This window comes from Oryctolagus cuniculus, chromosome 9 (assembly GCF_964237555.1).
Source record: "Oryctolagus cuniculus chromosome 9, mOryCun1.1, whole genome shotgun sequence".
In the NCBI taxonomy this organism is placed as follows: Eukaryota; Metazoa; Chordata; class Mammalia; order Lagomorpha; family Leporidae; genus Oryctolagus; species Oryctolagus cuniculus.
The window spans coordinates 94,816,776-94,843,740 of NC_091440.1; the positions used below are offsets into that span (position 1 = coordinate 94,816,776).

General features: G+C 47.8%; 1 protein-coding gene across 5 annotated transcripts in view; it reads right to left on the bottom strand.

Annotated features, from left to right (window-relative positions):
• The window catches only part of SPATA13 (spermatogenesis associated 13), a 371,963-nt gene that overhangs the window by 139,680 nt on the left and 205,318 nt on the right, over positions 1–26,965 (bottom strand). Inside the window, exon 1 of one of the 5 annotated variants that reach the window (XM_070049161.1) lies at positions 26,521–26,715. The exons of the other annotated variants lie outside the window; for them this stretch is intronic. The gene's annotated coding sequence lies outside the window, so the exon portion shown is untranslated. Of the gene's footprint in view, positions 1–26,520; positions 26,716–26,965 lie in introns of those variants that run through there. 5 annotated transcript variants of the gene reach the window in all.

Here is a 26,965-nt window from a genome sequence, read left to right on the forward strand (position 1 = left end):
ACAATTTTTAAATTAAAAAATACCATCAACAGCTCTTCCTAATTTGCTCGGCACCTACTGGTATTGGGCTAAATAATTTATATATTTTATTCTGGCCTACATACCAATTTCCCATGTCATACTTATATATGAGTAAAAGACTGAAGCCAAGACTTAGAGTCTAGTACACAGTATTTAGCTCAGAGTGAAAGAGCTAGGATTGAATCCCCAAAATTCAAGGATACTTCAAAAAGCTCATGGAAAACGGAATTAAAAGATAAAGTTTATTTTGGTGCAAAAAGGAATGTGAAATCCATGTAGTTATTCCATAATATGAATTTTCCATCAACTTTGTGATTGCTTTTACCTATAGCTAGGCCCATGTTTGAAATAATATACACATCATGTATGTATATCCATATAGGCACATAACACACATACATTGATTTATATACCCATACAGGCATGCATAAATATATATTCATATGAAGATGTTTCTTGATACTTATTGGACTTGGAGAAACTCATACATAATAGGAAATCTTGAAAAAGATATTTCAAAGTTACATAGGTAACTATCTAAAAGGTTCTACTTTTTCTTGCTGCAATGTGCTGGGTACTTCAGGGTACACACAGGACTCTCAAGTGAGGCTGAGAATGCAGTCACTGCCCTCAAGAAGTTCACAATCAGTGGAGCAGATAAAAGGAGCAAGCATGAACCATCAGCCAGTACAACAACACAGCACACACAGGTAACTGCACTAATGGAACTTCGGCATCGAAGTTCAGGAGAAGGCTTCGAGCAGGTGGACTCCTGCTACACGGCCATGAAAGATGAAAACATCAGAATGGCTGCAGAAAAAGGCAGATGTGATGGCATTTGAAAAATCACTTTGTTGGTCCTTTCGGGAATTACAACAAATAAGGAGAATTTCAACCAATTCTTCACAAATTCTTCCAGAAAACAGACTAGGAGAAAACACTAATAAGTGCATTTCCCCTTCTGTGAGGCCAGAAATGACAGGCCAATACCTCTCATGAACAGAAACACAAAGATCCTAAACAAACCAGCATAACTCCAGCAACATCGATAATAGTTATATACCATAACCAAGTAGAATTTATCCCGAAATGCAAAGTTGGTTTAACATCAAAAAAATCATTTAATGGAATACAAAATATCAATAAAAGACACATACATGATAATTTCAAGAGACACATACACTTTTTTTCGAAAAATTAAATTCGCCTTCATGATAAAAGCACTCAAAAAAATGAAGACTATGAGGGAACTTCCTCAAGCTGATAAAAAACATCCCCAAAATATCCATAGCCAACATCATAGCTAGTGGTAGAGAAGGCTGGATGCTAAGATAAGGAGTAAGGCAAGGATGCCTTCTGTTACCATTTCTATCCCTCATTGTTCTGGAGGTTCTTTCCAAGGAAGTCCAGCTTGTAAATGAAATAAAGGCAACCAGATTGGAAAAGAAGAAATATAGCTATATCTATTTATATGTGACATGATCTTTTATAGAAAGATTATCAAAGATAACACTAAAAAACAATTGGACTTTAAGTGAGTTCAGGAAGGCTGTAAGATAAAGGTGAATATGGAAACAATCAATTATATTTCTATATACTTTCAATGAACAACACAAAAAGAAAACTAAGAAAAGAATTCCGTTTACAAAAGCATTAGAAAGAATAAGATATTAAGAATAACTCTAACAAATGAAGTATAAGTGGACCCATGAATTAGAGACCTGATACTGTTAAAATGATAAGATGCTCCCAAATTCGTCTATATATCCAACACAATTCTATCAAAATCCTACCTAACCACTTTGCACACATTTGTAAGCTGATCCTAGAATTCATAAGAAAATTCAAGAGACCCTTGGCCGGCGCCGCAGCTCACTAGGCTAATCCTCCGCCTGCAGTGCTGGCACCCCGGGTTCTAGTCCTGGTTGGGGCACTGGTTCTGTCCCAGTTGCTCCTCTTCCAGTTCAGCTCTCTGCTGTGGCCCGGGAAGGCAGTGGAGGATGGCCCAGGTACTTGGGCCCTGCACCCGCATGGGAGACCAGGAGGAAGCACTTGGCTCCTGGCTTCGAATCGGCACAGCATGCTGGCCATAGCAAACATTTGAGGGGTGAACCAACGGAAAAGGAAGACCTTTCTCTCTGTCTCTCTCTCTCTCACTGTCTAACTCTGCCTGTCAAAAAAAATATATATATATTGATAATGTTGGCAAACTGGGCAAAAACTGTTCAACTTCTCAGGGCCTTGATCTCAAGGGTGCAATGTGGAATGTTTTCATCTGCCTTTATCTAAGAACTAATGAAACTATGCATGTTGAACTCTTGGCCCAGCATTCTAACACTGGCTGCCCCTGTGTGCCTGTCACTGTCCACTTAGATGATTTTCCATCCTAGATTGACATGACTTCTTAAGACAGCGTGAGGGGCTGGTGCTGTGGCATAGCAGGTTAAGCCGCCGCCTGCAGTGCCAGCATGCCATATAGGTGCCAATTTGAGACCTGGCTGCTCTACTTCTGATCCACCTCTCTGCTATGGCCTGGGAAAGCACCCCCATGGGAGACCAGGAGGAAGTACCTGGCTCCTGGCTTTGTATTGGCACAGTACGCTGGCCGTGGCAGCCATTTCGGGGGTGAACCAACGAAAGGAAGACCTTTCTCTCTGTCTCTCTCTCTCACTGTCTAACTCTGCCTGTCAAAAAAAAAAAAAAAAAAAAAAAAAAAAGAAAGAAAGAAAGAAAGAAAAGAAAATTCAAGGGATTCAGAATAGCCAAAACACTCTTGAAAAGAAAAATAAAGTTAGATAATTTAGACTTCACAATTTAAAACTTACTAAGGGCTGGTATTGTGGCTCAGTGGGGTCACTTGTATGACAGCATCCCATACTGGAGTGCTGGTTGTGTCCTGGCTACTCCACTTCCAACCCAACATTCCTACTAGTGTGCCTGGAAAGGCAACGAAGCATGTCCCAAGTACTTGGCTCCCAGGCACCGCTTTGGGAGGCCAGGATGGAATTCCTGGCTCGTGGCTTTGGTCTGGCCAAGAATTGGTTGTTGCAGCCATCTGGGGAGTAAAGGAAGATCTCTCTCTCTCTCTCTCTCTCTATCACTCTGCCTTTCAAATAAATATTTTTTAAAAAATAAAAGAAAATTTATTGTACATTCATTTTCAACAAGGGTGTCAAGATCATTCGATGGTGAAAGAATCACCTTTTCTGTAATTGTGCCAGGATAAACACAGATATACATACAAAACAATGAAACTGGATTTTCCCCTCACACTTCATACAAATCTAACTCAGAGTGGAGCATTTATCTAAATATAAGAGCTAAAACTATCAAACTCTTAGATAAAAATATGAGTGTAAGGCCTTGGGTTAGACAAGGTTTCTTAGTACAAATGACAAGAGAAAAATTTGCTAAATTGGATTTCATCAAAATTAAAACCTGATGTAAAAGACATCCCTAGAAAAGCAATAAAATGGGAAAGATACTTGGAAATCATAGCTCTGATAAGAGTTTAATATCCGGAATAAATGAAGAGCTCTTATAACTCAACAGTAAAAGAGCAAAGAACCTAATTAAAACTAGGCACAGGACCTGAATAGGCATTCTCCAAAGACACACAAATACCCAACAAGCACATGAAAAGATGTGCACATGGCCATACATTAGGAAGATGCAAACCAAAACCAGGAGAACTACACTTTATACACATAAATACGGCTGGAGTCAAAAGGCAGATAAAACAAGTGCTGCTGATAGCCGTGAGGAGGAGAGAAAGGGGAGGTGTTCAATGGGTACATATATCGAGCGGCAGCCATTGGAGGGTGAACCAACGGCAAAAGGAAGACCTTTCTCTCTGTCTCTCTCTCTCACTGTCCACTCTGCCTGTCAAAAAAAAAAAAAAAAGTTTTGGAAATTGGTGGCACGAATGTCGATATACTTAATATTAACTGAAAATGATGCATTATACAGATTTTACCACCACTTTAAACTGTTGGTGACAGAATAGAAAAACTGGAATGCTCCTATACTGCTGGTGGGACTATAAACTTTGAAAGGCTAAACACAGACTTACTCTGTGACGCTGTAAAGCCGCTCCTAGGTGTCTACACCCAAGAAAAATGAAAGCATATGTCCGTACAAAAACTAGTGCCCAAATATTCATAGCAATATTACCCATAATAGCTAAAAAGCATAGATGACTCGATGCTCATCAACTGATGAGTGAATAAATACAATGTGTTTCACACATAATGAAGTATTACTCATCGATAAAAAGAAATGAAATGTTGATTCACGCTACATCACGGATGAACCCTGAAACATTAAAATAAGTGAAAGAAGCCAGACACAAAAAATCACCACATTGTGTGAATCCATTTCAGTGAAATGTCTAGAATTAAGCAAATCTATGAGAACAGACTGTCGATTTGTGGTTGCCAGGGGCTAGGGGCCTGGCAGGAAATGGGGGACTGGCTGCTGATGAGTTCAGGGTTGCCTTTGGGGGTGATGAAAATGTTAAAACTGACTGGGGTGATGACTGCGCAACCATGAACATACTGAAAACAACTGAATGTTAACCTTAAGTGAATGAATTATATAAAGTGGAAATCATATCTCAATAAAGCTGTCAATAAAGAAACATGAAGGCTAGCTTCTTCGCCATGGGGTCAATTCCTAACCTAGAGAGAAGGTGATAACATTCCAAAACAGCACAGAATGAAATATTAGCTTCTCACCTCAGTCACTAGATACAGGTGCCAGCCTGGGTCATTTTGTGAACTTTCTGATCCTCAATTTATTCATCTTTCTTAAAGAGATAAGAAGGCTTTTTAGAATGCAGGACTTGGCCGGGCGCCGCGGCTCACTAGGCTAATCCTCCGCCTTGCGGCACCGGTACACCGGGTTCTAGTACCAGTCAGGGCGCCGGATTCTGTTCCGGTTGCCCCTCTTCCAGGCCAGCTCTCTGCTATGGCCAGGGAGTGCAGTGGAGGATGGCCCAAGTCCTTGGGCCCTGCACCCCATGGGAGACCAGGAGAAGTACCTGGCTCCTGCCATCGGATCAGCGCAGTGCGCCGGCCGCGGCGGCCATTGGAGGGTGAACCAACGGCAAAGGAAGACCTTTCTCTCTGTCTCTCTCTCTCACTGTCCACTCTGCCTGTCAAAAAAAAAAAAAAAAAAAATGCAGGACTTTGGGGAAGTGACTAGGTCATGGGCAGAGCCTTTATGATTGAGATTAATGTCCTGATAAAAAGGGCCTAGAGACCATCCTCACCCTCCCACCCTATAAGGACACAGTGTGAAGCTGCCATCTAAGAACCAGGAAGCAAGCGCTGACCTGACACTGCGCCTGTCATTGTCTTGATCCTGGACTACTGAGCTTCCAGAACCATGAGCAATAAATTTCTGTTTTTTAAGCCCCACAATCCATAACATTTTGTTATAGCAACCCAAAAAGACTAAGACAGTATTTATGCCTCAGTTGGCCTGCACAGAGACTTAAAAGACGGAGTTCAGAGGGTCGGCGCTGTGGCTCACTTGGTTAATCCTCCACCTGCGGCACCGGCATCCCATATAGGCACCTGGTTCTAGTCCCAGTTGTTCTTCTTCCAGTCCAGCTCTCTGCTGTGGCCCGGGAGGGCAGTGGAGGATGGCCCAAGTGCTTGGGGCCTGTACCACATAGGAGACCAGGAGGAGGCACCCGGCTCCTGGCTTCGAATCGGCGCAGCGCTGGCCATGGCAGCCATTTGAGGGGTGAACCAATGGAAGGAAGACCTTTCTCTCTGTCTCTCTCTCTGTCTAACTCTATCTGTCAAATAAATAATAATAATAATAATAATAATAAAAGGTGGAGTTCATTTCCAATCTTTAAGAACAGAGAAATTTCACCTTGATTTCTCTTGGAAAATTGGAAAGTTTGGGCACACTGGGCCATGTTCCTCTCTAGGCCCTGTAGGTGGAACTTACGGAACAAAAGTCTCCCCCAAGACTGTGTAACTCCGCTATCTGTGTGGCCCCAAGAGGCATACGCATTTGTAGCATCTGCACTGTCAGACTGGAGATAACAAAGATAAATAGGTTCCAACTCTCAATCTGTAGGAGCTCTCAGACTAACAGGAGACAATGAAAACGACCACACAAAACAGACAGCGTCCCACACAAAACAGGTGGCATCAGAAATTATGAGCAGGACTCATTTTACAGAGAAAAAGCAAAAAAAAAAAAAAAAAAAAAAAAAAACAAGGCTCAATGAAGTTAGCTGGGGCCGCCATTGTGGTGCAGCAGGTAAAGCCATTGCCTATGACGCCAGCATCCTATATGGGTGCCAGTTTGTCTCCCGACTGCTCCACTTCTAACGGCCTGGGAAAAGCTGTGGAAGGTGACCCAAGTGTTTGGGCCCCTGTCACCCACATTAAGAACCTGGATGTAGCTCCTGGCTCCAGGCTCAGTCTGGCCCAACGCTGGCCACTGCAGCATCTGGGGCATGAACCAGAAGATGGAAGATCCTCCCTCCCCACCCCATAACTCTTTCAAATAAATAATCTTAAAAAAAAGTTACCTAATTTACCTGAAGCAAACCACACCAGTTACTCTGCCAAAAGCCCCGACTTATTGTGAAAGTATCTATTTCACTTATCTATGAAGACCTTCTTACTGCAACAGTCCAAATAATGACAAAATCAGAAAAGTAAAACAGTGTTTTCCCACTATGCTTTGTGTGATTAGATAGTCAAAGAAGTTGAATAGACAGCACAATTTTCAACTCCATTTTATACTAAGGAGGAAAGAAGAGGTTTGTTAATAAAAATGGTGTATACTGGGGTGGGCACTGTGACACATCAGCTTGGGACACTGTATCCCTTATTAGAGTGCTGATTTGAGTCCTGGCTGCTCCATGCTTCTGATCTTCCTGCTAATGTGCCCGGGAGAGCAGCAGGAAATGGCCCAGGTGCTTGGGTTCCTGCCACCCACATGGGAGACTGAGATGGAGTTCCTGGCTCTGGACTCCTGGCTTTAGCCTGGCCCAGCCCTGGATTTTGTGGGCGTTGGGGGGAGAGGGTAAACCAGCAGACAGAAGATCTCTCTATCTCTTCTTCTCTTTCTGCCCCTTCACCTTACAAATAAAATACATCTTTTTAAAAAAGATATAAAAAACCGTGTTTATTATCTATTTATAATAAATGGCCTATCAACCAATCATTATATTATTTATTTAGATTTATGGAGTGTTTTTAGCGAATCACCAGGCTCCATTTTCACAGAAAACGCATTAGATTAAATTAAACAGCTCCAAAGTGAGAGAAAGAAGACTGAGGGTCACTTCCAGGATTCATGCCAGGACTAAGTGTACTTAACCTGGCCCTGGCCTCACTGGCTTCATTAATCAAAAGACCTGGCTTTCTGGGAAAATAACATGTTTTTGTGATCCAAAAAGCTGATCTTAAAGGGAAACTATGATGTCAAGGGGAAAAGGAGAGCAAACACCATGCTTTATATAGCTGCATTTTCTAACTATTTGTACATGTTACCTGCAAAGTAACAGACCAAGGTCTTCGCTGCCCTTCCAAAGTCAGACCTGGTAAAACAGGTTAAACTAATGCTGTGTTTACAAAACGACATGAAGTAACTTCAGTATTGATAGCAGATTTGACCTAGGCAGTCCTCATAAAGCTGTGTCATTGAGAAGACATGGCCAATGGGATCAGACAGTCAAAGGACACTGCACTGTACAAGACAGAAGCTCATTCTCTTCAAGTGCCCGTGGAACACACTGCATAGACAATACCCTGGCCATAAAACAGATCTGTTGTTCCTGTGTGCATGAAGATTCTATTTCTGGTTTTTTCTCTTATGTTTTTTAAAGATTTTATTTATTTATTTGAGATGAAGAGTCACAGACAGAGAGAGGGAGAGACAGAGAAAAAGGTCTTCCATCCATTGGTTCACTCCCCAAATGGCTTCAATGGCCGCAGCTGAGCCAGGAGCTTCATCCGTGTCTACCACATGGGTGCAGGGGGCCAAGGACTTGGGCCATCTTCCATTGCTTTCTCAGCCCAAAAGCAGAGAGCTAGATTGGAAGAGGAGCAGCTGGGACACAAACCAGGGCCCATATGGGATGCCAGTGCCACAGGCGTAGGCCCAGACTCCTGTACCACAGGGCCAGTGCCTAAAGCTTCTATTTCTTAAGAAATAAAATATAAAAAAGGACAGAAAGCTTCAGAAGTATATACTTGGCCACTATCTTCAGAATAAACTTTAGAAAGAAATACACCAGGGGCTGAGCAAACCCAGATTCCCTGCACCTTTGGCCGTGACCGGCACACTGAAGGAAACAAGCCCTCGATCCCAGGTTTTGAATTTAAAGTGACTACGTAACCTAAGGCACACAGCAGCTTCCCTGCAAAGCTTTTTTTAGTATCAATTATTTCTTCTTGTTTAGAAATTATTTGCTTATTAAATTTATTTTAAAGGCAGAGAGACGGAGAGAGAGAGAGGGATACTGTCTATCTGTTGGTTCACGCCCCAAATGCCTAACAGCTAGGGCTGGCCAGGCCAAGGCCAGGAACTAACTCTCCATCTGGGTCTCCCATGTGGGTGGCAGGGACCCAAGTCCTTGGGCCATCACTTGGTACCTCTCAGGATGCACATTAGCAGGAAGCTGGATCATAAGCAGGACCAGGACTCCCATAAGGGATACGGGCATCCCAAGGACTGTATTAACTGCTACACCAAATGCCCACCACCAATATCACTTTGGAAATTCAAGCCATAGCATCTGAAACTAAAATAATCTTTGAAGTTGAATTGACCTATGCGTTCTAGAACTCATTCTTTACAGAAGCCTTTGATACTTCTATGTCTTTTTTTTGTGGAAAAAGAAAAAGATACTTGGGTCTGGGATGCCCTGGTTTGCATGTACATCCTTGGAAACCATGCCATGTCTGGAATGGAGGAAGTATTCAAGAAATTGTTTAGAAGAGATGAATAATCTAGCATTTATATTAACAATCAATTTCTCTGTTCTGGTCTAATAATTGAACTAATGATTGGATAAGTATTTAGTCAACATTAAGGTAGTTTACTCATAAACATTACTCAATAAGAAGCAATCTAGATAACCTTGAAACATTATCTTCCTCTCCTAGTTGGCAAGTTTAGCTGTTTAACCTCTGATTTTGAGAGCAACCTTGGTTCATTTCAAACTTATTTTTATTTATTTATTTGAAAGGCAGAGTTAGAGAGAGGCAGAGGCAGAGAGAGAGGGAGAGGTCTTTCATCTGCTAGTTCACTCTCTAGATGGCTGCAATAGCCAGAGCTGCACCAATCTGAAGCCAGGAGCCAGAAGCTTCATTAATCAGTTAAAAATAAATCAAAGAAAAACCCAAACACTGCTATCAATATCACTACAAAATACTCCATTGCAAGAGTAACACCATCAACCAACAGGATTAGACAGTTACAGAAGTCTCGACCCTGTAAGAGCAGAATGCACCCTGTTTTCCAGCATTTTTTAAAATTTTTTTTAATTAATTAATTTATTTTTACAGGCAGAGTGGACAGAGAGAAAGGTCTTCCTTTGCCGTTGGTTCACCCTCCAATGGCCGCTGCAGCCGGCACACCACGCTGATCCAAAGGCAGGAGCCAGGTGCTTCTCCTGGTCTCCCATGGGGTGCAGGGCCCAAGGACTTGGGCCATCCTCCACTGTACTCCCTGGCCACAGCAGAGAGCTGGCCTGGAAGAGGGGCAACTGGGACAGAATCCAGCGCCCCGACCGGGACTAGAACCCGGTGTGCCGGCGCCGCAAGGTGGAGGATTAGCCTAGTGAGCCGCGGCGCCGGCTCTGTTTTCCAGCATTTCTAGAACATCTATCAAGACAGACGTTATCCTGGGCCATAGCACAAACCTCAACAAATCTAAAGGAACTGAAATCATAGACAATATGTTCTCCCACTACAGAATGAGAACAAGAAAATCTCCAAACACTTGGGAAGTAAACAACACACTTCTACATAACCCACAGGAAGTCTAAAGGGAAATTTAAAAAAAAAAATACTTTTAACTCTGGGCTGGCGCTGTGACAGCAGGTAAAGCTGCAGCCTGCAGTGCCGGCATCCCATATGGGCACCGGTTTGAGATCCGGTTGCTCCACTTCCAGTCCAGCTCCCTGTTATGGCCTAGGAAAGCAGTGGAAGATGATCCAAGTGTTTGGGCCGCTGCACTCATGTGAGAGACCTGGAGGAAGCTCCTGGCTCCTGGCTTTTGATAGGCCCAGCTCCAGCTGTTGTGACCATTTGGGGAGTGCCTCTGCTTCTTTTAACTCTGACTTCCAAGTAAATAAATTAAAAAAAAAATTTAACTCAATGAAAATGTAACATATCAAAAAGTGTGGGACATAGCTAAAGCAGTGCTGTGATGGAAATTTATGGGACAAAATGCATATACACGAAAAGAAGGAGTCTCTCAAATCAGTGATCTAAGCTCCTTCCTCAAAAACCTATAAAAAGGCATGCAGAAGGAAGAAATACTTAAGGATGAAAACAGCTTTAAAAGAAATTGAAAACAGAAAAATGAATTAAACAAAGAGCTGCTCTTCGAAAAGACTGATATAACTGACAAGCTTCTGGCAAGACAAAGAAGAAAAGACACAAGACACCAATATCAGCAATGAAGCAGGTTATCGCTACAGACCCTGTAGATTCCACTCCCCAGCAAAGAAAAATAATCGGGGAATACTACAAACAAATCCACACACATCACTTTGACAATGACACAAAGGACCACTTCCTCAAAAAACACAGACCGGGGCTGGTGTTGTGGCGCAGCAGGTAAAGCTGCCACCTGTGATGCTGGCCTCCCATATGGGCACCAGTTCAAGTCCCAGCTGCTCCACTTCCGATCCAGCTCCCTGCTAATGTGCCTTGGAAAAGCAGTGGAAGATGGCCTAAGAACTTGGGCCCCTGCCACTCATGTGGGAGACCTGGATGAAGCTCCTGGCTCTGGACTCCTGACTTCAACCTGACCCAGCTCTGGCCACTGCAGCCATCTGGGGAGTGAACCAATGGATGAAGATCTCTGCCTCTCTCTCTCTTTCTCTCTCAGTAACTTTGACTTTCAAATAAATTAATAAGTCTTTAAAAAAACAAAAACTACAAACCACCACAACTCACAGATTGTGAAAGGGTTAACTTCAGCAGCTCTTAGCCATTAAGGCAACTGAATCGGTAATTTTAAACTCCCCCAAAAAAGCAATCTCCAAGCACAGGTGGCTTCACTCAAAAACTCTACCAAATATTTAAATAAGAATTAACAATCAGTCCACACCATCTCTTCCAGGAAATACAAGGAAAGGGAGTGATTATTGATTCATTCTATAAAGTTGACATTATACCTCATTTTAAAAAACACAAAAAAGAAAACTACAGGGGCCGGCACTATGCCATAGTAGGCTAAGCCTCCACCTGCGGTGCCAGCATCCCATGTGAGTGTCGGTTCAAGTCCCAGCTGCTCCACTTCCAATCCAGCTCCCTGCTGATGGCCTGGGAAAGTAGCAGAGGATGGCTCAAGTCCTTGGGCCTCTGCACCCATGTGAGAGACCTGGAATGAAGCTCTTGGCTACTGCCTTCAGCCTGGCCCAGCCTTGGCCATTGTGGCCATTTGAGGAGTGAACCAGCAGATGGAAGATCTCTCTCTCTCTCTCTGTCTCTCCCTCTCTCTGTAACTCTCTCTCTCAAATAAATAATCTTTAAAAAAAAAAAACTACAGACAAATATTACTCATGAATACAGACCAAAAAATGTCTTCACAAAACAGAATCCAATTGGGCAAAATATAAAATAATTGTACATATGACTCAGTGGCATTCCATTCAGGTTTATTCTGATGTCCAACACTGGTTCAGTATTTGAAAGTTAATAGTGCAACCCCACTTATTACCAGGCTAAAGAAGAAGAATTGTTATGATCACATTAATCGCTTTAGAAAAAACACTTTATAAAATTCAACACCGTTCTTCACACACACACACACACACACACACACACACACATCTCTCAGAAAAACAAATACAGAAGGGAACTCTCTTCATCTTGCTAAGGAGTATCCACCAAAAACCACAGCTACCATTTTACTCAATGGTTAAAGATGGATGCCATAGCTAATGCAATAACAAGAAAAGAAAAGGTGCTATGAGCCCCAGTTCAGGTCCCTGCTGCTCCGCTTTTTACCCAGCTCCCCTCTAACGTGCCTGGGAAAAGCAGCAGAAAAGACGGTGCAAGTACTCCAGGCCCCTGTGACCCACATGGGAGACCCGGATGGAGTTCCAGGCTCCTCAGTGAAGCGTGGCACAACCCAGGTGTTGCCGTCATTTGGGGAGTGAACCACTGGATGAAAGATACCTCTCTCCCCACCTCCCTGTGAAATAAATAAGCAGTCTTTTTATAAAAAAGATGTGAACAGTTTTACAAATCAAGGCTGTGATACTGCCTGAGGTATAGACACATAGAACACAGCACCAGGAAACAGATCTATAAACCAATTTTTGAAAAAGAAGTAAAACCAGCTGAATGCAAGAGAGAAAGCCTTTTCAACAAATAGCGCTGGAGCAACTGGCCACCCAAAGAACCTCAACCAAAACTTCTTACCTGATACAAAAATGAATTCGAAGAGATCATGGATTTACAGGTAAAACCATAAAACTTTTAGAAAACAGAAATGAAATTCTTTGGGATCTAGGACTAGACAAAGTTTTAAATCTGACACCAAAAGCATAATCCATAAAAGAAAAAAATCGATCAACTGCAGTCTCATCAAAATGAAAAACTCTTGTTCTACAAAAGCTTTCACCCTGTGAAGAGGCTAAAAAGCTATGGAGACAGCGCGTTTGCAAGCCCCAGGTCTGAAAAGGGATTAGTATCTTCAGAGAATGATGCTAGGTGAAAAAAGCCAATTCCAGTTTTAACATTTTTTGAAAGGACAAAATTACATGGAGATTAAATCAGTGAGTGTCAGGGGTACAGGCAGGGGTGGGGGCAGGAGGCAAGCAGGTGTGGTAACAGAAGGACAAACAGGAGGGACCTCCGTGCTGATGGAAACTTCTGTATCCTGACTGTACCCGTGGCAAGATCCAGGCTGAGGCACTGGACCACCGTTGTGCAAGACGTTGTCAAGGGGGAAACCGAGCAATCTCTTCACAATCTTGAAATAAAAACTTTAAGATATTAGTAGGCAAGAGTTTTGAGCTCTTAACCGATATAACTGCCTTGAAAAACTCCTACTCTTTCTTTCCACCTGCCTCTCCTGTGTCAGATGCTGACCTTCCCATCACTACTCCAGCTAATGAAAGCCATCGGTGCATCCCAGCTTTGTCTTTCTTTCACCAGGATCTAGAAGCTTGAAATTACTTTACAGAGACCTCTTCTTGAATATCCAAACCTCACCACTGGTGTGTGAAGGTTCAGCAGGACAATCAAGAACAAATTCAGAAGTCTGTGGAATTCCAGCACGGATGACCCAGCCACCCACTAGCAAGCACATGTGGCCACCTCCCCCATTAAATCGCTTGTAATTACCAACCCTCTACACCGTCTGCTTTGAAACCATTCGCCCAACCCTTGTAACATTCCTGCTGTCATTGGCATGACACCGTGGGAGAGATGCAGGGTGTGGCTCCTGTACCCGTTACGCACGAGGGATACTTCCAATAGGTGCCTGATACATACTGTGTGCTATACATAGTGCTGTGTCCTGTACATATACATTCCTATGATAAAGCTTAACTTGTAAAGTAGGCACAGGAAGAGATGAACGATAACTAATAACAAAATAGAATAACAACAACAATATACTGTAATCAAAGCTACTTAGAATTGATGAATTATTCATTTTTGGAATTTTCCATTTAGTATTTTCAGACTGCTTGACTGCAGGTAACCGAAACCGCCGGAAGCAAAACTGCAGATAAGGGGAGACAACTGTCCTTATAAAACCACACAGGAGACTCACTGGCAGGCACCTGGCCTTCCCCGTACCGCACCTGTTCTCCCCTCCCCGCTGCAGCCTCCACTGGGAAGCAGCATGCGCCCTCAGCTCTGTCCTGCTGAGTTCTGAAATGAGGGCGCCCCCACCTCCAGTCCACTCAGCAGCTTCCAGGTGCCTTTGCGCTCAGACAGCAGTAGGGCCATTTCCTTAGGAGTCAAAACCCACCCAGATCTAGGGAGCCACTGGGAGACCGATTCTCGACCTCCCACTCCTCTGGGGGAAAGTGGCAGGGCTGCCCCACGGGGTAGTGCCTCCAGGCCAATTCCTTCTGAATCCTGCAGGGATGAGCTGACAGAAGGGAGGGAGTAACCAGGCACGAGTGATAACCGGTCACTGGATGGCCCAGTTCTCTTTCAAACTATCGCATCAAAGAACCTCTTCCATTCAGAAAAGCAGTTATACCAGCATTGGCTTTGGGGAGTGACTTTTTTTTGTAATCCTCTCTCCAAAACAGACTAGAGTCTTCCAGCTCTGTTCGGTTGACCGAGAAGCACACCCAGAGCGGGTGGCTGTGCCAGTTCAGCCTAACACGGACCCAGGAAGCCTCCTGCTGAGCAGGTCTCTGTTCACAGTGCTCTGTCTCTCCCAGACTGATCTAAAGAGATACTCACTATCTCCATCTCAGAAGAAAAGGGTTCCCAGGGACACAAAGTGTTCTGCAAAGGCCCAACCTGAGGACAACAGAGGGGCCCTGTGCCGAGGAAGACGTGGCTTCCACAGGGACAACTTTCCAGGAAAGCCTAGAAAACAGCACAGTTCCTCCTTCCTCCAGGGCTGGGGAACATTGTCTCTGCCAAGGGCCATCTGGATATTCGCAATGTCATTCGCGGGCCATACAAAACAATCAACTTAAAAATTAGCCTGCCATAGATGTATTGAATGTCAAGTGCCCCCTGTGGTCGCCTTGGCAGGGCCAGACCAAATGATTTCCCAGGCCTTCTGTGGCCCACAGGCAGGCCGATCCCCACTCCTGCTTTACAGGCTCCCCATCCCTGCGTGAAAAACAAAACAAAACAAAAACAAAAACATACCAACTGGAAGAGACTGCAAGTGTTTAGCAGGACATCAATCAAAACGTCAGCATCTACTCGGATGATTCAAACTCGGTAGTCCAGCAGGCACTGATACCTGAGAAGCCGCCGTGCTTTAGAGTAACTGTTGCATGGGACATGACTTAATCAATCTCAGCTGGCTTTAAACATAGTGAGTACCTGCTTTCCGGAATTTTAGCATGAAATATAAGAAAGCATGTGGCAGCGGCTCCTATATTTATTATCGGGTTTAAGCTATTCACCGGCAAACATTTGAAGGCTAACACGTAAATGGAAGACATGACGTGGTGATGTCAAACCATTCTAAAAGGCCTGAAGGCCTGAGGGCCAGATCCCATCAAGGCAGGGAGCTTTAAGGAAGAGATCCGATCAACAAGAAGGGTTAGAAAAAGCAGGAAGAGTGCTTGCTTCCTCCTCCCAGCGAACGCTGGCACGCAAGTGTCCAGCTCGCTCTGAGCACGGAGGATTTTTCCTAATTTGGAGGGGCACCCTGAGAGGCACAGGTGGTCTGCAGGCACAGCAAGCAGATGTGAGAGGAGAGCAAGGATTGACAGGGCCATGAGTGCCCACTCCTTGAAGCTGAATATTCTAGCCCAGAAGGAACCACCTAGAGAAAGAGTCAAGGAGGGCAGAGCTGAGCACCACCTGAGTCATGGTTGGGACTGAACCTCAGGAACCTGCAGGGGCCAGCATGGTGGCATCATGTTCCAGGATGAGCTGGGGCGGGGTGGGGGTGTACAGGACATTGGGCCACATCCCAGAGTTCAAGAACTGGGCCTGTGGTGTTGTGGTGGGTTAAACTGCTGCCTGTGACACCAGCATCCCATAAGGGTGCCGGTTCAAATTCCGGCTGCTCCACTTCTGATCCAGTTCCCTGCTGATGTTCTTGGGAAAGCAGTGGAAGATAGCCCAAGTCCTTGGGCCCCTGCATCCATGTGGGAGACTCGGAAGAAGCTCCTGGCTCCTGGCTTTGGCCTGGCTCAGCCCTGCGTATTGCGGCCATTTGGGGACTGAACCAGCATGTAGAAGAACTCTATATCCCTCTCACTCTCTCTCTCTCTCTCTGTAACTGGGCCTTTCAAATAAATAATTCTTTAAAAAAGAACTGGGCCTAGAGAAGGTGCCTGCCTTCAGATGACTCAGCATCTGGCAGAACCGATGCCGGCGGGTAAGGGCAGCAGTGGCCAACACGCCCACTTCACCGTGGGAAAGCACTCAGAATGGAATGGATAGGTTCCAGCATCTGGGAACATCATCAGGTGCACTTCCGTACTGCACACGGAAGCTATGCGGTCTATACCGCATTGATGGATGGTGCGGCCTATTTAATCCTAGGGCCATGTGAACAGAACATGAGATTAAATCAAGCATGAGGGAGAATGATGCAATCCAGGAGATGTAGAAGGCCACCGCTACTACATAACAACATTCAACAACAGACTGCACAGAAGGTGGTCCCCTAAGATCCTACCGCCGAGTGGCATCACAGCCATCTTAGTTTGTGTAGGTGTACTCCACAAAGTTCTCAAAATGACAAAATCTCCTAACCTGCCTTTCTCAGAACGTGCTCCCATCATTACACCGTGAACCACTGTGCAGCTGGCGCCCCGACAATCACATCCATTCACAGGCTGGAAATCAGTCTCCCAACTCACACCTCGAGTCATGAAAAAACCGAAATACTCAAAAGCAGCCGCCACTCTCCTCGGTCAGGGCCCTGGTGTTTAAGTCACTGACTGAGGCCAGGGGTCCGAGACCTGACTAGGGGAGTGGAACTTGGCACGGGTTAGCAAGCAAAGCAGAGCAGAACGTTCCAGCCCATCACCCACCAGCTCCCCCACATATCACAGCCATGAAGGGGAACTGGGAGCAGAGTGAGAGCCACGCTCTTTTCTAGGAAGTGCAGGGACCCACGGTTCTGGCAGAGTTGCCTGAGGCCACACAGAGACACTCTGAGCCAGCTTTGAGCTGAATTTGGTCGAATAAACAGGATCTGCAGTAAGATGAGCTGGGCCATCCACCCTGGGGATTTTAGGTTTGTTTTAGAAAAGCCAGAAGTAGAGAAACATAGAAAGCAGCTCTGGCAGATCATAAAATACACCGCATGAAAGAATACAGTATTTAGTGTTCCAAGCATAGTATAGATTACTTACGAGGTTTTAAAAATTGTTGTATTTTTAAATTTTCTCATTTAAATACATATGTTCTTTTTCGATATAACTGAAGCTGCAGATATTAATACATCCCCTTCCTTCTTTGTTTCAAATGAGGGTTGGAGGGATGTTATTTCAGAAGGATCCATGGACCATTTCAGCAGGGGCAATTGCTTTGAAGGGCTGTATTTCTAAACCCTATTCAGCCCGTGGGTAAGGCGGGTGACAATGGTAAGGCCACACAATGGAGGCCAGTCTTTACCATAAAACACTGAGCTGTTTCTGTGGGGCTGTACAAAAGTTTGCCTACTGGTGGATTTCTGCTTAGCAGCCGGGCAGCAGAATCCCCTTAGTGAATCAATTCTTTCCATTCAAATGTTCTAGGGCCAACCTCTCAGTAAACAGCCATGACTCGCAAGCCTGCAGGGCCAAACAAAACCAGAAGCCTAATCGAACCTTTCCACGGAAAGAGAACAAATCACAAATTCCAGACATGCGTTCACAAACTTGTATTTTTCATTTATATAATTAATTTGCCCACACTACCAGGGCTGCTTCAGCACCAAAATAAACTAGAGCTTGAACAGAATCACGGGTTTCCTTCCAAGGCGACCATGTGCAGTGGGTTGAGTCCTATGGTCTTAGGTCAACTCAGTTTTAATAACTTGTCAGAATATTTTAGAGCAATTGTTGCATGGGGCTTGATTTAATTAATCTCAGCAGGGTTCAAAGAAGGCCCGTGAAATCAACAAGAAAAATGTCCTTCAGATGTTCTATTATTAAAAGCTGAGTAATTATGTCCCCCAAAGAAACATGTATAGAGAAGTCTGCTGTCGTAAACTGGAACCAAGAGAAAGACATATGTAAGCTGACGAAGACAGAAATGTGGAACTGCTAGGTAGGAGTTTGTCCAAACCAGGTGCTCATCAAATATTTCTCGAATGAATAAAACAATGAATATGTATGACAGGATATGCAAACAGACTATATATTCTTTTATTTAAAGATTTAGTTATTTATTTTGAAAGAGTTACACAGAGAGAAGAAGAGACAGAAATAGAGAGATCTTCTGTCCACTAGTTCTCTCCCGAAATAGCCAGAGCTTCATCTGGGTCTCCCATTTACGCAGCAGGGGGCCCAAGCACTTGGGCCATCTTCTGCTACTTTTCCCAGACCATTAACAAGGAGCTGGATTGGAAGTGGAGCAGCCGGCACACGAACCAGCACCCATATTGGAATGCCAGAGTTGCAGGCTACAGCTTTACCTCTACACCACAATGTCAGCCCCTAGACTACATATTCTTTCAGATACTGTTTAGAAATACATAACTTACAGTGACATTTAAATCCAAGAAGACAAACTAGTTGCCAAAGAAAGACCAAGCCTAGAGATGGATTGCATGTATTGGAAAACTGGTATTGAATTACAAATGATGGGATTAGGGGAGATACAGACTCTCTGGGCATCTGATTCACCTGGATATCCTCACGTGTGCTGTAAAGTGCTGGTATTTCATGATGCTAGAATCTGGTTATTTCAAAACTTCAATTTTTACTGTACAGAAATAAGCAAAATAGTGCCAGATGCTGGGAAGATTGGCTTGGTGGGAGCCATGTGCTCTGCTCACAGCACCGTCTTTTGTGTGTGCTTGGAGGGTGCTCACAGAATCAGATGTGGGGCTGTTCTACTTCAGCTCTCCAAACAAGACAGGACGCACCACATCTCCAAACGGACTTGCACTGACACGGGACAAGCAGTCAGCATACTCTCTTCTCATTCCTAAACACCAGCCTCTGTCACCACACAAACCCTAAGCAATTCCTGTGTCCCAGGTGCACTCTTCCTAACACTGAAAGAGTGACATATTTCGTCCTCTCAACAGCCTGTGGCAGTGGTTCCCAAACTCCAGGCACACGGGACTTGGGATAGTCAGGTCCCTTATATAAAACGACGTAATGCACAGAGCCTATATGCATCTTCCCGCAGACTTTGGATCATCTCTAGATGACTTATAACACCTAACACAATGCAGGCGAATCGCTGCTGTACAACGACAAGAAAAAAGCTTGTACACAATTAGACCCACTTTTTTTTTTTTTTTTTTTTTTTTTTTTTTTTTTTTTTTTACAGGCAGAGTTAGACAGTGAGAGAGAGAGACAGACAGAAAGGTCTTCCTTCCATTGGTTCACCCCCCAAATGGCCGCTACGGCTGGTGCACTGCACCGATCCGAAGCCAGGAGCCAGGTGCTTCCTCCTGGTCTTCCGTGCGTAGACCCACTTTTTTTCAAATTCCCAATCCAGTTGGTTGAATCGATGGGTATGGAAGCCTGTGGCTACTGGGGGGCTTCAGACAGCTGCCTGGCCCATCCCTCTCTTCTACCAAGTAGGACACAGCAAGAAAACCTTCATCAGAAAGCCACACCAGGGTTTTGATCTTGGACTTCCCTGCCTCCTGGACAGTGAGAAACACGTTTCTCTTCTTTACACAACATCCAGTCTAAAGTATTTGGCTATAGCAGTAGGAGTGCACCAAGACAGAGCTTATCCATAATTTTGAGATTAGGCAGCTGAGGCACAGAGAGGTTAGGACCTTCCCAAGGTTGCCCAGCCAGCTGACAACAGGGCTGGGATCCGAATCCAAGTTGTCTGAGGACTGCCATTCCCTAGGAAGTCACAATAGCTACAGGTGCCATGGAAATCACGTAGAGTGTGCCAGTGACAGGAGGCAGTGGCAGGCACAGTGACCCAGTAGGTTAAGCCTCTGCCTGAGATACCTGCATTCCTAGCAGAGTGCCAGTTGGAGTTCCTTGATGATAGCAACAGATGATGGTTCAAGTACTTGGGTTCCTGAAACCCATGTAGGAGACCTGATGGAGTTCCTGGCTCCTCGCTTTAGACTGGCCCAGGCCTGGCTGTTTGGGCATTTGGGAGGTGAACACCAGCAGACAGAAGATCTCTGTGTTTCTCTCTCCGCACCCCCACCCCTGCTCTAGGCACTGAGACTTTCACATAAATAAATCAGTAAATTTTTTTTTTAAATGGAGGGACCAGCACTGTGGGCTAAAGCCTCTGCCTGTGGTGCCAGCATCCCATTATTAACTTAGCTGTCACACAGTGATTCCTGTGCAGTAATGGAGACAGAAGAAGATCCCTGGGTCTAAATTCTCACTTAAGAAGAATGAGAATATGGGGGCTGGCACTGTGGCATAGTAGGTTAAGCCTCCACCTGCGATACTGGCATCCCATATGGACGCTGATTCGTGTCCCAATTACTCCACCTCTGATCCACCTCCCTGCTAATGCACCTGGGAAAGCAGTAGAGGATGCCCCAAGTGCTTGGGCCCCTGAACCCACATGGGAGACCCAGAAGAAGCTCCTGGTTCCTGGCTTTGGATCAGCCCAGCTCCAATCATTTGGGGAGTGAACCAGCAGATGGAAGACCTCTCCCTCTGTCCCTCCCTCTCTCTGTCCATAACTCTGCCTCTCAAATAAATAAATAAAATAAAAACGAAAGGAAAAACAATGACAGGAACCAGGGTTGGCAACAGAAACAGTGTGTCAGAAATGTGGATGGCCTTGAGCTTGAGGGGGCCTCCGCAGCCCCAGCCGGGGGCACGGGCAGGTCACAGACCTTTGAGAGATGAGCCTGCACTGGGAAGAGAAGTTGTCTGGGCCCGCATCTGGCCTGGGGTGAAGGTACCCACACCGCACAGTGGAGCGCCTGGGTTCCATTCCCAGATCATGACTCCAGCTTCGTGCTAAAACAGACCCTGGGAGCCGCAGTGTGGGCTCAGCTAGTTGGATACTTGCCATCCAGGGAGAACTGGATTGAGCTCTGTACTTCGGCTTGACCACTCACAACTCCAGTGGGCATCTGAGGAGTAAACCACAGGATGGGCATTTCCCTCGCATAATAGAAACGTCTATCCTATGAAAGTGACCTGGAAGGTGTGCGAAAATACACATCACTGGGCTGCAGCCCCAGAACCTCTAACTCAGTAGGTCTGGGGATGGGGAGGAGCCCTGGAATCCGCTTTCCTAACAAATTCCCAAGTGCTGCTGATGCTGGAACCACGTTCTAAGCACTCAGATTCAGCCATGAGTGAAAAACTGGAGCCTGGGGTCACACGGAACAGTTTGAGGGTCCCGAGAGTCGCCAAGCTGCATTTGTCCCCAGAGGCTACAGCACCTCCTCTGTCCTCCTCCTGCCCCAGCCTGCTCCCTCTTCTGTTCAGATTCAGCCGAGTTTACTGAGATCCTCCTCCAGGAAGCCTTCCTGGATTTTTGGCCCCAGACCAGCATGCTCACACTTTTCACTACTTTGCCCACCTTTCTTCCTGGACCAGAATGTGAGTCTATTTACGAAAGTGCTTTGAATTAATCTCCCCATCTTTAACATCTAGCACACAGCCTGCTGCGTGCAAGACAGCAAGTGTTAGGTATGCATCTGGCCCTCCAAACCTGCACGAAAGCTACTACCACCCCCACCTTGTGCCATCGAATCTGCACAATCCCCCACCCCCTCCCTGAGGCGGCAGTTCATGATCAATGGGCAAGAAGCTCACAGGAGACAGGCACTGCCAGGAAGGGAGCACCCGACACACACTGCTGAAGTTCTCTTTCAGCCGTCAGGAGTGCGACATACAAGTGTACGGTACACCGTTAGGACTCCAGACACCTGCACATCTACCTAGATCAGGGGTGGGGAACGTAACAGGCCCACAAAATCATTTGGTGTGGCCCTGGCAAGGCAACCGCAGGGAGGGCTCAAAATTCCATGCATCTGCAGCCGGCTCATTTTTCAGTCCATAATTTTGTATGGCCCGCGAATGACGTTACAGATATCCAAATGAGGCAGGGGAAAAAGCTTCCCCGCCCAGATCTAGATCATGCCTGGTTGCTGAGGGCAGAGGGCCTGACGTCAGAAACTAGCTGAGTGAGTCTGAATTGTAATTTTAACACTCAAGTGCAACAGATGTGCACTGTTCCTATCCCACAGAACAGTATCCCCGTGAACAGCTGCCATCAAAGTTCCCATCCACAACACCTGCTGAACACATCGCCTTGCTGCCTCCAGACCCGCCTGCCGTAGGACTCAGATTCACCTTCCCTTGCACCTGCCCAGACCTGGGCTAAGAGGCTCCTTGCCCAGTTGCCTACTGTCTAAGTGAGAGGCCCTGGGTCGGGCTGTGACTGGGAGGGGCCCTAGGAGGGGGCAGGGCAGGGCAGGGCCGCCAGGTAGCCCAGGAGGCTGAGGAAGACCCCTGGGGCCAGAGACCTTGCAGGCTGCCTCCCTCCATCAAGACCTTTCAATCCGGCCACTTCCGGCTTACACTCTTTTTCTTCAGGGACAGCTCACCAGTCTCAGGAAAACCCACTCTGCCACAGTGGCAGTGAATGGGGACCAGGGAGAAAGCCTGGCCCTTACCCCTCCCAGACTGGACTCCTCTCTGAGTTACTCAAACCAGAGGCTGAATCCAGAGCAGGAAGACAAGAGGTAGGCTTCCAAGTCCTCATCAGGCAGGCTCAAGATCCCTAAAATTATGACATCTGAGCTCTCAAGTGTCCCACGGAGACACAAGGCGGTCCCGCCTCAGGGAAACAGGGGACGTGACTTCCGGCCAGGAGATGGGGTCCTCCGTGCTCCTGGTTGGGGGAGCTGACAGTTCTACGTCTAGGACGCTGAACAGAGCGGCACAGATGAGGCATCACTCGCAATCACCAGCGCTGACGTCCCAACCCCAGCAAAGTGCCACAACCTCGAAGCAAACCCACGGAGCATCCTCTGTGCCTCGTGGCGATGCCACGACTGGGCCTGCCAGGCCCAGAGCGAGTCATGCACACAGGGAAGGGAGGAGCACAGGCATGGAGAGCGGCCCCGGGACTCCCCTCGAGCCCTGGGGCTGCTGTTCCCTCTCCCTCCTGAGTTCTTGCTTCAGCTCAGCAGCAGGAACCTGCAGCAGTTACAAGCCACGGGGACAGCCGCAAAGAAAGAGGCACCTGGCTCTCCTAAGCCGGGTAGCCCCAGGTTCGAATCTCAGTCCCGTCACTGACTCTGGGTCTTTGGTCACAAAAACTTCCCCTGACGCCTGTATCCCTTTAGGGAGCAGCGACACCTCAATGGCTGCTCAGGTGTGACAATCCTAGTCTGAACCGCACCACATACAGGAGGACTTGCCCACGGGTCTCCTCTCTTCTCCCAAGCATGGCAGCGATGGCCCATCTCATTCTAGATGGGGAAGTTGCACGTGGGGTCGCTACACACAACTCGGACCTCAGAGCACCGTCCTCAGTGCCGTCAAGAACGGCAGCTATGCAAGGAGGTGAGTATGGGGTGAACAGTCTCCCGCACACTCCCTGGGCCCAGAGAGGGCCAGGAGAGGGGGATTACACAGGGATGGAGCAGAGGCACAGGTGCAGGTCCAGGGAAGAAGGGCGTGGGCCCGGCAAAGGCCAATATACAATCAGCAGCTACTCTGTGCCTACACAGACCGGCTTCCCCCACTGCTGTTTGATGGGTAACACAGGGATGCAGAAAGTCACATACACACTTCACACTAATGCCTCTCTCTCTCTCTGCAAATGGCGAAGACCCTCAAGCACTCCAGCTACTGGTTTTCAAAGTGCCGCGTGGTACCTGGAAGCCAGGCCCCTTTGGTGTTCCTCCTGGTGTCGTGGAAATAACTGGAATGTTCTTTCCTGCAACACTGGAATTTTAGACTTCCGTGATGTATGCCCATTACCTGCCCTGGTAGCAAGCCTGTTTTCATGTGTAGCTTTCACACACAAAAGGAAGAAATCCACAGATGATTTCCATTCTGAGCCTCTCAGCTAAGGCAAGGAAGCAACAGAAAGTCGCTTTTAGCACTAAGCAGAGGTCAAACCACAGAGCACAGGGCCACGCAGGAGCCCTGGGCCAGTGGTCAGAAGACTTAGGTGTGGAGCCAACGCTTTTGTCCTGCTGCTCCCCATTGGATGCAAGGGGCCACAGTTTCCCTAAGGTCCCTTCCGGCTTCCACGGTGCACAGCTTTCCCGGGGCTCTGCTTCAGTCTCTGTCACAGTAGAAAGCTGGCCTCCAACTCCAGGAAGGTGCAGCCTAACAAGGAAATGTCTGATCGGGGCTCTAAGATTAGGAACTCAGTTGGAGATAAACAAGACCCATAAATCACACAGCCTTCAGGGACCCCAGATGTCCACCTGCCAAAGTGAAACTGAACTTCCCCTGTACAGGAGGAGACCGTTGGCGATAGCCTTTTTTTATGACACTTTCTTCAAGGTTGCCTGTGGCTGAGGGCCAGGCAAAAGCAGGGATGAGTGAGTGTACAGTCGGTCCGGACTGTCCCAAGCTCTCTCGGGAACACCCAGCATTGGGTCCCCCTCACCACCACCACCCTGCACTGCCCTACAGGTGTGGAGTTTGTGCCCTCAACTGGTGTACACTGAAAACTAAAACATGTCAAAGAATGACCTCATTCCCAAAGCTGAACTCCCGCCCAAGTCTGAGTTCAAGAGGCTGGGGACAAGGAACCCGGGCCAACAGGTGAGAAAGGGGCTTCCAGCATCAGCCAGCCAGGAGAAACCCCTTTCCGAGCCTCCCTTTCCTCCTCTCCAAGATGGGACAGTGGTTGTTCCTGGGCTACAGGGCTGTGAGGATTTGAAGTGAGTAAGCACAGGGCTGGGCACTCACTGTTTAATAAAAGGTATCTCGAGGCAATGGAATCATCATTCCAGGACTACCTATAGGATTTGGCCTAAAGGAAGAAAATAGAGGCAGAGGGGAAGGTTCCACAGCCTCCTGGGGAAAGGCTGCTGCTTACCTCCCCCCTTCTTCCCCCTCGCCAGATGTTCTGAGCTGCAGATGTATGCAGGGAAGGTCAGGGTAGCAGGAAAGGTGCCGAAAGAACCCCGGGGATGTTGATGGAGTGCGGAACCAGCACGAGGAAGCTGAGGGCAGCAGCAGCAGGCACCTGTCGGGGAGTGGCAGGCAAAGGGGCAGAGAGTGCCTGCGGAGTGGGGGGGTGGGGAGGAACAGCCAGGAAGAAGGAAGAAACCCACAGGGGCACTGGTGCACAAATATCATCCAAGTGGGAGGGAGGAAGACGGCAGGTGTGGGGGCCCACGGGGGTACACGAGACTTTGAATATTGGGATGTTAAGAAACAGCCTCACACAACTGGGAAGGATGGGGGGAGGGGCAGAGAACAAGGTTCAGCCGCACATGGTGGGGTGCCTGATTCAGAGCACAATGCAGCCAGGGAAGACAGCGTGTGTGTGTGTGTGTGTGTGTGTGCGCGTGTGTGGAGGGGGAGCATCAGAGAAAAGGGGCACCTGTTAAGACAGGTGGGAAGGGAAAGGGGAGTGCAATTTCTGTGCCTCTCAGCAGACCAAAGAAACATAAAGCCAAGAACGGGCTGGGTGGGGAAAAGAGCAAGCCAAAGAAAGCAGAGGTGAAGTACCAGGAAACCTTGGGGAGCAGCGGAGAGCCTCGCCAACACGTGTGGAACACAGTCAAATTATCCGACTTAGCGGCACCACGGCCCGCCGCTGAGGCGCGAGCGACCACAGGGGCTGTGTTTGCAGGGAGGGGAATTTGCTCAGGCTCTGGAACTCCGCGCACAGCGGCACCGGCGGCCGCCAGCGCCGGGCAGCCGAGGTCCCCCCTGAGTGTGGCCGCAGTGGCCCGTGGCCGGGGCCAGTGAGTCAACCTCCCCACCTCCCTAACACACGCGCAACCAAACCGGCCCCGCCAGCTCGCCCCCCTCCAGTCCAGGGACGGCAGGCGCCGGCTCCCTGAGCCTTTCTCCTGCAATAAGATCCGGTTGGGAGATGGGGAGAAACTTGCTTTCTAAGTTAGATCCCTTCCCGGTGCCCTGGATGCGCAGGTCCAGCCGCCGCCGGAGGGAGGGAGCGAGTCGTTCAAGGGGACCTGGACACCACCAGGCTCCCCCAAGCTCTGTCCGCCCGCCCGGCGCAGGGAGCGCGGGGTAAAGTTTCAGGATAATCCCTGGACAGGTCCTGCTGGAAACGGCCTTTCGCAAGAACACCACCCGTACATCTGCCCCAGGGCGATGCGGCTCCGAGCAGCTCGCGGGCAAGGAACACCCACAGTGGCCCAACAGGTGAGCGGCGCTTGCGTTAGAGGCGCTGGGAGCAGGGCGCCCCCACGCCAAGAAAGCCGTCGCCGGGAGAGCAATTCTCACCTAACAGACCGCGCCCCGCGCCCGCCCGGCAGAGTCACGCGCCGCCGGTGCAGCCTCACCTAGTGCAGCCCCTACTCGGCGGAGCCTCCAAAGTCGGCGTTTCCAAGTCGTTCCTGCATCTCCAGGACGGCGCAGCCCAGAGCTCGCCGCGCCCTCGGAGTGTGTGCTCCGGTGCTTGGCCTGGGCGCTGGCGGCGCGCTAGGCGGCCGCGGGAGAAAGCCAGGCGCGCACTAGCCGCTCGCGCCGGCTCCCGGGGCCACGCCCCCGGCCCCGAACCACGCCCCCGGCCCGGCTCCTCGCAGGCCACGCCCCCAAGCCGACCCCCCCCCGCTCGACCCTAGGACACGCCCCCCAGACCTGCACCCTGAACACAGGCCACGCCCCTGACCCGGCCCTCCCCGTCGTCCCTCAGAGCCACTTCCCGCCCCACCCCCACTCCCACCAGATTGCACCCTCGAGCCGCCCTCGCTCGCCCACCCCAGCCTAGTTCTCCTCCAGCCACCC